The sequence below is a fragment of the Nestor notabilis genome, unplaced genomic scaffold (genome assembly GCF_000696875.1).
Source record: "Nestor notabilis isolate BGI_N333 unplaced genomic scaffold, ASM69687v1 scaffold2764, whole genome shotgun sequence".
NCBI classification, from domain to species: domain Eukaryota; kingdom Metazoa; phylum Chordata; class Aves; order Psittaciformes; family Psittacidae; genus Nestor; species Nestor notabilis.
In genome coordinates this window covers 25076-35965 of record NW_009924999.1, presented here as the reverse complement: position 1 = coordinate 35965, position 10890 = coordinate 25076, and positions in this window count along the sequence as shown.

The window sequence follows — 10890 nt, the reverse complement described above, 5'->3', positions numbered from 1 at the left end:
GGGGGGGGGGAAGTGTGAAATTTTTTTAGGGGTTTTTTCCTCTTTTTTTTTTTTCTTTTTTAATTATTATTTTCTCTATTTGCTCTTCTTTGCCGTTCTGTCTTCTCAAACTCCCATTTCCTCACGGTGATGGTCAGGACGCATTTGAACTAACTTTCTAGAAACTTTCAGTTGGTTCTTTCTTTTTTTCCCCCTCCTTTTTCATTAAAAAAAGAAGAGGATTTGCACCCAGCCATGCACGCGCGCACACAGACACGCACCCCCCCCGACATGCACCCCCCTTCCCCACCAGTCCAACCAGCCACATATCCAAGAGCTCCACTGAAGGCATCTGCTATGAAATCAACTTCTTCCATGCAAATCTCAGTAAGGCTCATCCAGATCATCACAATTTGCAGGAACCCCAGCCCCGGACTTTGCAGAGGCACTGCTGCAAACGACTTCATCCAGCAGATCACCCCACCAGGCACTAGTAATTGATCTCTTTTTTAATTTCTTTCTCTAACATATTGTAACCGACTTCTCTCCTTTCAGTGGCGGGGGGGTGGGTGAGCTGGGGTGGATCGGGCCGTTCCAAAAATCCACAGGTTTTCGGTGGGGTGGAAATAAAAAATAATAATAAAAAAAATCATGGTCGTTATTATTATAAAGATGTAGCTCCTTGAGACTGGGTACGCGGTTAGATTTGCTGCTACTCCGGAACATATTGTTTAAAGCTTGATGGATCTGTGAGCAAGTGTCACCCAGATGACAGGCTTTCCCCTTACCCTCGGTCATTTGAAAGGGGGCTGGAGAGACAGAAACGAGGGGATGGAGGCACTGGTTAAGCTACGAGATATTTTCTCCGTGGAATAACAAAGATGATTCTCTTTATTTTGTTGTGGTGGTGGTGGCTGCCTGTTGGGTTTTTTTACTGGTTTTTGTTGCTTCTTTAATTTATTTTTTTTTTTAGGGGGAAGAGAGAACTGCATGAGATTTTACTTATTTATGTGACTTTATTTTATTTTATCTGTGAATCAGAAAATCTCTGTGGCTCACACAGAACAAAGAGAGGTACAATTTTTAATGACTTTTTGGAGGAAGGCTTGCAACCTTGCATGAGCTCAAATCAAAATGCATTTTCTTTCTCATTAAGAATTGCATATATATTTTCCCTTAGTAGGGAATATTTCTACGCACACACTGCTTTATATGCATATATATAAAGATATGTTTGTGTTTAGCTAGATGGAGAGATATATTCATTCTAGTGAAATTATACTAGAAATGTAGTTCATTCGGGGATATTTAAATCATTGGGAATTTGGCAGGGGTCGGGCCCTGATTATTTTCTTTAGGGTTGGATGACAAGCGATTGCAAATGTGAGCTCTGGCAAGTGCTCCGAGATCTAATCACTCCGTATAGCCAAGCTTGAGTTGATCTGAGCTGCTTCTCACTTGCTTCCAGAGATGGAATGGATGCTCTCTCCGGCTCTCCCAGCAAATCCCCGTGGTGTCGGTACTGCAATTATGCTGAGTGTATTAAATCCATCCTCCCCACCTTCTTCAGCAGGTCCCCCCACCCCAGAGGAGCCAAAGAGGCTGGAGAGAGAGAAGGTAGTTTTATTGCACAAGGTAGCACAAGGAAAAGGAGGAGGGTGGTGGTGTGTGAAAAATCATCTTAAGGACTTTCCCTCTGTATTAGAGAAAATCCCATCCAATTATAGCATTACTGGAAAGAGCCAAACACTGTGACTTTCAAAGGAGGGGATTTCTCTGTCTTTTCAAGTGAAATTGCTCACACTGCAGACTGGAACACACACACACACATACACACACACACACACATACACACACACACACACACATACAGGGACCCTCAGAGACACCAGCGCCCACCCGGGCATGGGGATCCTGGCAAACTGGGGATGGAGGAGGAGGAAGGGGCAGGACACACATCCCTTCCAGGGGTCCAGCTAATCTCTCCTCCTTTTGTTCCTGGGGAGAAATTTAAACATCCCCCAAAGCCTCTGCCCCTCCCACCAGGAAGCACCAGGCAACTTTACCTGAAGGTACAAATTCAGCCACTCTCCCTTTTCCTCTTTGCTTTGCAGCTGCTGTTTGGGGAGGATGGAGATAATCCACTTTGTCATAGGCACACACACACAAGCAGGATCATATTGATTTCTTCAGCAGGCAGCACTGCGACTTACTCTGACACCAACTGCTTTTAATTACACTCATAAAAAGGTAGTCGGGGTGTATAATAGCTATTCCTATCACCAGATACACTACTGTAGATTAGTTATCTATTATCAATGTTATCTTTGAACCGGCCCTTTAAGGACCAGATTTTGCAGTCCACGAGAGTCAGTAAAAAAGCTGCCACAGGCCTTATGGATGTAGGGCTGATGGCATTTGGCTGCCCAGATCTGCAGGGTTCTCTCCCAACAATTGGTTTTAGGGCCTGGTGTCAAAAGCTGGCTAAGATGATCCATGCTGGTCCATTGGTTTCTGTCCCTCTCCCAGATATTTGGATATGCATTCAGAAACATGCTTTGCAATGAAAAAGATCTGGTCCTCGGTGGGATGAGGCTTTGGCTTCTTTGCTTTTGGTGTTGCTCGTTGGTGCCCAGGGAGAAATTCTGAGGGAAGTCCAGGTTACAGGGTTGTGAATCCTCAGTGGCAGACACCAAGTCTCAGTCCTGGTGGAGCTGCAACCTGCCCTGCACACATTTTCCACAGTGCCCATCCTCACACCAGCAAAGTAAGCACCAGGCTTGGCTCATGGCTTCCCCAGGACATGAAGGTCCATCATCCTGACTTGTCAAAAGGCAGGATAAACTCTTGACTATGCTCACAGCCATTGGACCAACTCCTCAGCTCCCGTCAACCTGATACAGAAGTAGGTGTGTTAATTCAGTTATCAAGTTGGCATGGGGAGAAGGGGGTGGGAGGACAGGGGGCAGGCCTCATCATCATGGGGTTGGAATGCCTTATGAAGGTACTGCAGGCTGGTCCTGTCTTGCTTACTCATGGAGATGGCCCAGCTGGCATCTTCAGGGTCCAGTTGAGTGTGTAAATAGAAACATGACTGCTTTGCGGTGTGGTTAAATCACAACAAGGAACAGCTGCGCTAGTCTGTGTTCGAATAAAGGCATGTCCAGCATCCTTACACCCCAGAGAAGTCTATGTAAAGAGATCAGGGGCAAGGGGAGGAGGTCTTCAGGGATCCAGGCAGACAGGAAGGGGAGCAGAGCAGTGTGTGCAGCCCGTCACACTTCTCAAATACTCTGCGTGTCACTTCTCTTGCTCTCCTTCCCCCTCTGCCCTACATGGAGAAGATTCATTATTGCTGCAGAGTGAGAAGATCATCCTCACTGACAGCAAACACGGAGCCAAAGAAGGTTCCTCACTGGGCAGAAGGTTTTGCTTATTTTTGGTGGAGGACAGAAGAGCATTCTGCACTTCTTTCTTTAATATTTGAATTCCCACTAGTAACATCTAATTCATTATCTGCTTTTGAAAATTGTGGCTGGAAATATTTTGTGCTAGAAGATTGTTAATCTTCCCCATTTGCAATTTACTCACTGTCTGTCCCACACATCTCTCTCTGAACACAGTGGTCACCATGGCTGTGTACTGCCACCATGGCAGCTTGAGAAAGCCACAGCCTATTTTTCCTCCAAAGAATCTTTCCTTCCTCCATGAAGCCCACACTGTGGCACATTGTGATGATGGGATCACCAGTAAATCCCTACCAGGCAGCTTTGTAACCCACTCTCCCTAAAGTCAGCCCTGGTGAGGAACCCCAATGACATATAGAAGTTGTTACAGATGTCTGGAGACTCAGATATCAAAGCATGCTGCAAGCACTAAACCTTGTATTATTGTATTTATATGAAACTACAATATAAATGCTGGGGTCCTACATACCTGGGCACTGGGTTGCCAGAGGGCAACCTGCACATTTGCTTTGCCACTGGCCTTTTGACTTGTAGCATGTAATTCTGCTTCCCTCTTTCATTTTGCCTCTGCCTTTTAAGGTCTCTAAAGACTGAGATCCATGTCATCCATACATCTTGACCAGGAGCCACAGCACTACAAATAGCAAGCGGGTAGGTTAATATTGATCTCATCAGATGTGGAGAACAAGGCAGAAGATGGGTAATGGATGGCTCATGATGTGATTCAGTGGCAGAACTGGTGAAAAGATGGATTTTGCTGTTAGATTCATGTCCCCTCTTCAAGACAGATCTCTCTGTGACCAGATGGTTTTACCATGGAAAGGTCACTGCTGCCTAAAAGTGGAGCTTAGCCCAATGTTGAAAATGGAAGTGTTTGGGTTTTTTTTTTAATATGCCAAATATACTAATGACATGGATTTCACTTTGCCTGACAACAGCTGTCCAAATCTACTTACTTAACTGGCTGCAATGGTGCAGTGGAGACCCAAGCAACCCATCCCACTGTAGATACTGGTCTATGGCAGGTGGTGTAAATTGCTTAGGGAGTTGTATTTCTCTTTGGAACCTAGTTTAGACTTGGTGCCTAATCTTCAGATAATTGAAGTTAGGTGAGATGCCTACGGGCCACTGTCTCTTCTCTGGGCTCTAAAGGGACACTGATAACAATGAACAAATCAGGAGCATATCTGGGGTGGGTTTCTCAGCTCTTTAGACTGCAAGATGTCCTCAACTGCAAGGTAACATCATTTGTTTGACACTGCCTAAACCACCTTTGGCTATGGCTATGGTCTGCCCCTGTTATTCTATGCAATGTCAGACTGCGATTTTAGCTGCTTCTAGATTCCCACAAAACATTTCAGTATAAAGGTGTTATCCTCTGATCACAGTGCTCATAAGAGAAATGGAGGATAGCTGAAAGCATAAGATCCAGTATTGCTGTGTCCCCGGGAAGATAGGAAAGATTAGGTAGGCACATGGTATGGCTTTCAGTTTAGTGGAGGCAGAGCACCCGAAAGCTGTACTACAATGTGCCAGACTTTTTGCAGAGTGGAGCAGACCTGTCATGGGTCATGATGCTTTGCTTTGGACCTTTATATACAGGATCTTTTGTCACCTCACCTTGGGTGAAAAAAATGTTGTTTTGAGGAGGGTTCTTCTCTCGTATTGTGCGTGCCTCTGGTTATTACCTGCAGGCACTGGTGCTGACTCTGTTTCTTCCATTGCAGGCTCTGTAGAGCATGTCCTGGCCATCAATAAGCCGATTTAGAAAGGCAGTAGGTGGTAAGGCCAGGCTTTGAACAGATGGTGGAGATTCTGCTCTTGCCTTTGCTACCAGTCCATGATGTGCCTTTGTGCAAGCAGCTTCACTGGCATGTGGTACCCCAGCTGGAATGCTCTCCCTGAGATGATCACTTCTTTAGGACAGGACACCTTTCCTACTAGGGTTTGAATGACAGCAACTCTCAAGGTGAAACCTGGGGCTCTCTGACACCCCTCCCTGCCCCTTCCCTCCATCTCCTGCCCCTCAGCCAGCTCTGCCCTGTGCCTCAGGAATCAGGCAGGCATCTGCCTTGCCCGTCTTCTGCAGAAGGACTCTCACTGGTGTAGCTTTGTCCCACCTAGTGGTACAGCAGGAGAACAAACCTGGGGAGAAATAAAGCAAAGACAAAAAATATAGCCAGTCCACAGGGGTCTGCAACACCAGGGTTCTGGTTTCCTTTCCCCACTGACAACAGCTGGCAGAGCTCAAGATGGGGAAGGTGCTTATCTCTGTGTCAGTGGTGGAGACATAGGGATATCAGAGAGGGCTGGTGGTCAGAAGGATGGTTGGGTCTTGCCTTGGAAGGTGGAAGGATGAATTGTGAGTCCTACATCTTCCCTTGCCTCCTCCACACATGCTCAGGAGAGATCAGTGCTCTGGGATGGTGCCACTATGCAGTTATTTCTTTGTCACCTCCACACTTTACAGCACAGCGTAGGCTGGGGACACCAGCACGCCCAGCCCTGGCCTTCTGCCCTGGTGATGAGTGGGTACTTAGGCAGGCAAAATATCTTCTGACAGTGATGTTGGGAATGAGAAATAACATGGGATTCACCCAGATCTCCCCTAATAAATGACAAAAGAAGGCAACAGAACATGTGTATCCAGTTTTATTAGACAGTGCCATGTCTATGTTCAGATAAACATTTCCTTTCATTGTCCCTTCCTCCTAAACCCACTGAGTTGGTCACCTTCAACCCTTTTCTCCATAAGCTATCATGGCCCCTCAAGGTTGTGGCAAAGTCACGTTGTGGAGACCGTCCTCTGACAAATGAGTGCTGTGAAAGATAAGTTGGGATCTTCCTATTGGGATAGGATTTGGGGAAACCCAATTCATTTTGAAGGCAAACTGACCATCTGAGGACAAACATAACTCCTGACTACCTAAGGAGCTCTTCTGCTTTTCTGGCACATTGGGAACTCCAGATTCATAAAGGAAATAACCCAAAATAGGAACTGAAGAATCTGATGAGTGTAGGTTTTCCCCTAAGGACTCTAATTCAATAAATGTATAGATAACCTGAGCCCTGCATGTGTAATATGTGTTTGCTTTTGTGGAATTTCTCTAGGCCAGATTCAGCTAAAACCTATTAATCAGTAGTGAAAGCTGATAATGGCTAGTGACCCAACCCTGCTATCACGTGTACAAATAGGATGATGCAGGCTTAGGTGCTAATAACTGAGCACAATGAAATCTTTCCAAGAAAGTAAATAACAATCAACTTCTTTCTTTAAGAAAAACATTTTAGGGTATGGTATTTTGGCTCCTGGGGGCAAATCCTGCATCCCTTTCTGAGACATCTATCTTGCCAAGTCTCAGCATCTAAAAGGGTGACAACAATTTGTTAACAGTACACATCCAAAGGGAGCTCATGCCCTTACATGTGAAGTGCCTTTTGTGGATGGAATGAAATGTCCTTTGGGGGGTTCTTGTTTTCTGCCTTCCTTTCACTAACTGCTGCCTAGACAGCTACATTCACCTGTGTGCCCCAATCAGGAAAGGTGGTTCTCAGCATCAGTAGTCAGTACTGCAATGGGAGACTCTATGGATGTAATATTGCTCGTCTCAGAGGAAGCCACAGGAGCAGAACAAGGCTTTTGGGGAAGATTCCCTCCAAATTCCCACTCAGAATAAGGACTGGCTTTAAAATTGTAATATCTTTACTCTGCTCCATCCAATCTCTCTTTATAAAAATATGGGGTTTTGTTTTGTTTTGTTTTATTTTTTTTGGGGGGAGAATATACGCTGGATTAAATAAAAAACAAAACAGAGAGGAAAACCAACTGTTTGTGAAAGATCAGTAACAGAAACAGTTATTTATAAAATCATTGATGCAGTGATGTTGAAATTTTCTAATTGCATTCTAACACATAATTCAGATAACTGTTTTTCAAAGGGCTAGCCACACACCTGCTGCAGCTGTGAACAAAAGGAAAAAATTAAAAATGAAACTAGAATTTCATCGCTTTGTGAATTCACTCATAACACCTCTCTTTGAAACCCGAGTGATACTATTGCTTGAGATGAATGTTGGGCTTCAGTCTTGTGCTTGCAAATCAATATGCATTTTAAACAGGGATTACTCTACGCTGCTGACAAGCATTAGACTGGAAAACCACCCAGACTGGAGAGTCTTCTCTTCAGCCACAGAGCAAGCTAATTAAGATACCTTAAAACCAGTAACTAGGAACCTAGGGTACGATTTGAAAGCATAGGACTATCTGCTTGACTGGCACTCCTGTTCCTGTCTAGCATTGCAATAGTGCCCTGGACAAAGTTCCCAAAACCTTCAAAACATTTTAAAATGTATTTTAAAAGTGAAAAAAATGAAGAGGTGGGTTTGGATTTTTTTTTTGGGTTTTTTTTTTTTTTGTTTTTTTTTTTTTATTTTTAGATTACTTGGTTGTTTGATACTGGGTTTGTTTTAAAACATCTTAATATGAAATATCACAAAGGCAAAGTTATGATGCTTTGCACTGGGTACTAGTCCTCTGTGGTATGTGAAAGGGGATCATGGCGGGGCTGATGAGCTGGGTCAGAGCTTTGCTGTGTTGCATGGAATAATGAAATAAGCAACAGTATCTCTCATGAACACCTAAAATCATTCTCATTGTCAAGGGCTGGACAGGGATGGATGGGAGATTGTCTGATGTTTTGCTATAGGAGATTCTTAAACTGCACATGAGGAAGGAAAAAGAATAGAGATTTGGCTGAGAGAGCTGAAAAAAACCATCACCCTCTAAACCCCCTCTACCCCAAACCCCACCAAGGTGCTAAAACCCCAGTCAAGTGAGGTGTTGACAAGGGATCCAAGTTGATAAATAAACAGAAAGAAGCTCTCCTTTGCAAAGCCTGAATGACAAAGAGAGAAAACCAGGCGGTGGAGAGTATCTTTTACCATTTTCATTTTCATCACAAAAGCTGGTGGGGGGGAGGTTTTAACACTGCTACAAGTCTGACTTTCTCTCCCTTTCTGTATTTATTGAAAAGTGTAAACAAAAGCACTTTTTTTTTTTTTTTTTTTTTTTTAGTTCTTGTGTGTTTTTTTTTCTCCTTCCCCTCCCTCTTATAAACAGAGAGGACAAGAGGTCATATCCCCAGGGTTTAAAGAGACACTTCTCCCCTTTCCAGGGAGGGTGGATGTTCTTTCAGCCTGTTTACAAATAGGTCAAAGTTATGATGTCTTAATGTAGTTGCCGGGTGGCCACCGGTCCCAGACTTTCTTCTGGTGCTTTTACTTCATGTGCAGGAGTGACACCTGCAGATGGTTTCTTGCCCAGCACCCAAGTCTAGAGTGCTAAAACGGGATAAAATTCCACGAGTCGGGCACATGCGCCTGTTTTGCTTCAGCACAAGCAATGGTGAAAATTGGTTCATGGTTCTACAAAGTCCAAGAGATGCTTTGAGGAAGGGCTGTGCCCCCAGAGGGGCTGATGGGTATATATTAGGTGCTGTATGGACCCAAGAGACACCCATGGGAGGGATTTCTGCCAGGGGATTTGTAGTACTGTGATGCATGGAAGCAAAAGCAGGGGTTGCATCACTCTGTTTTGGTCACAACCTTGTGTTTGCAGGACCAGAATTAAGTTCAGATCTTCCCATTCTTCACACTGCTTTAAAATACTGTTTCCAAGCCCTGGGCATGAAGCAAAGTGGCTTAAGCAGCAAGTAGTTCAGTGGGAAACATTGCTAACGATGCTTGGTGTACCTTCCCCCTTCCTATGTGGGCTCCCTGGTGCTTAATAAAGGTTGAGCTCACATGGCAGTCCTTTTCTCCCAGGGGGAAAGGAGGGAACTGCAGTAATAAGGTTTTTCTTCCCTACCTTTACACTTATTTTCATACAATTTAATCTCTCTGAAACCTTTAGCTTTCTGCCAAATTTGGCTGGGATTGGCCGAGGGGTTCAGAAGTTGGAGGGGAGGAAATGAGTGGATAGAGACATACAACATAATCAGCTAAACCAAGTTTCCCAAGGAAACCAGACTTCAAATGCATTACAGAGCTTTACAAGTCTTGCAGGAGCTGCTTACAAATCCCAGTCATGAGCCAGAATCCCCCAGTGCCAGGCACTGTATGAACATATTCCTCAACACAATCCTTTCCCCAGGCCAGTGCTCAGGAGTTTAAAACAAGAAGTTTAAGGCACGTAAGGTTGGCAAGCACCCACTTTTCAATATGAATGTAGAGCAACTCCCTTAATGTGGGTTGTATTTGGCTGGATTCTGCAAGAGAGTAGAGCTGCACTCTGCTGGAGCTGTTTTTTTCATGGGAATGGCAAGGAAATCACAGGGCTTGAAGAACTTTGCCTCCTAACAGCCTTACTTGGCTTTGATCCTACCCAGAAATCCTGTTGTCTCTGTGGAGTAAGAACGGAGTGAAATTTGCAGGGCTTGGCCTTGTTGGCAGCAGTGCAGTATTTTTTTAATTATTTCCCAGCCCCCTCCCCTAAGAAAATAGGTTTGTACTCTTTCTCTTCAACCATACCAGGTAGAAGCAGCACTTAGGTCTTCACAGGGCACTGGGTCACCCATATGCCAATGCCTTGCTGCTGTCACATCAGGGATGGGCTGGTTCAGTGTCTGGAAAATGTCTTTACCTCCTAAGGTAAAGTCTTAAACCTTGGAGCCTGCAGTGGGGCCTGTTACACAGATTATTTATCTTTTTAGGCATTTGCTGAGCTCTGATCAGTTCCTCATGGCCCTGACTTACTGGCTTCAGGCAGGACTTCCCATGAACCAGTGGACTGGACAGGAGAGGTGTCTTGTAGCTACAGCCCTGAGGTAGGTAGGGAATGCACAATACTGGAGATGTTTGGGTCAGTTTAAAAGTCCTGACTCTCCTGGAAGGATTTGGCCCATCATTTCCCAACCCTGCATTTCCCCGTCTGCTCCCATCCCTGGGCGATGGTGGCAAAATTGCCTGCACTAGAGAACAGTGAGATCTTCAGCCACCTGCTGGGAAAGCTGTGCAAGTAGTTCAATGGCTGCTGAGTCCTCTCGTGAGATGCTTCTTCATCCTCTCCTCAACTTCTTTCTCCCTCAGTGGACTCTTTGGAACTAAAGCTGCACAAGTCTGAACCTGCGAATTCAGAAGACATCGAGCTAAACTATTGGCACTCCAGACATCAGGAGTCAGCTCTTTCTGCCTCTGTTTCCTTCTCCCAGAACTCGTGAAGTTTTAGGGAATCAAATATATTTGGAGTCATGAGTTACTTTCTAGTTTCTGAACTTTTTTAATTGGTGAGGAAGATGTTTTTTGAAACATTTTGCACACCAGGAAACTTGATGTATATTTGCATAAAATAACGTGACTCCATAAGTTGGTGTGTTGAAAACAAAAAAATACCAAACACTGAGATATTTGGTAACTTAATGTGACAATACAGAGATTTGGGGAAGTA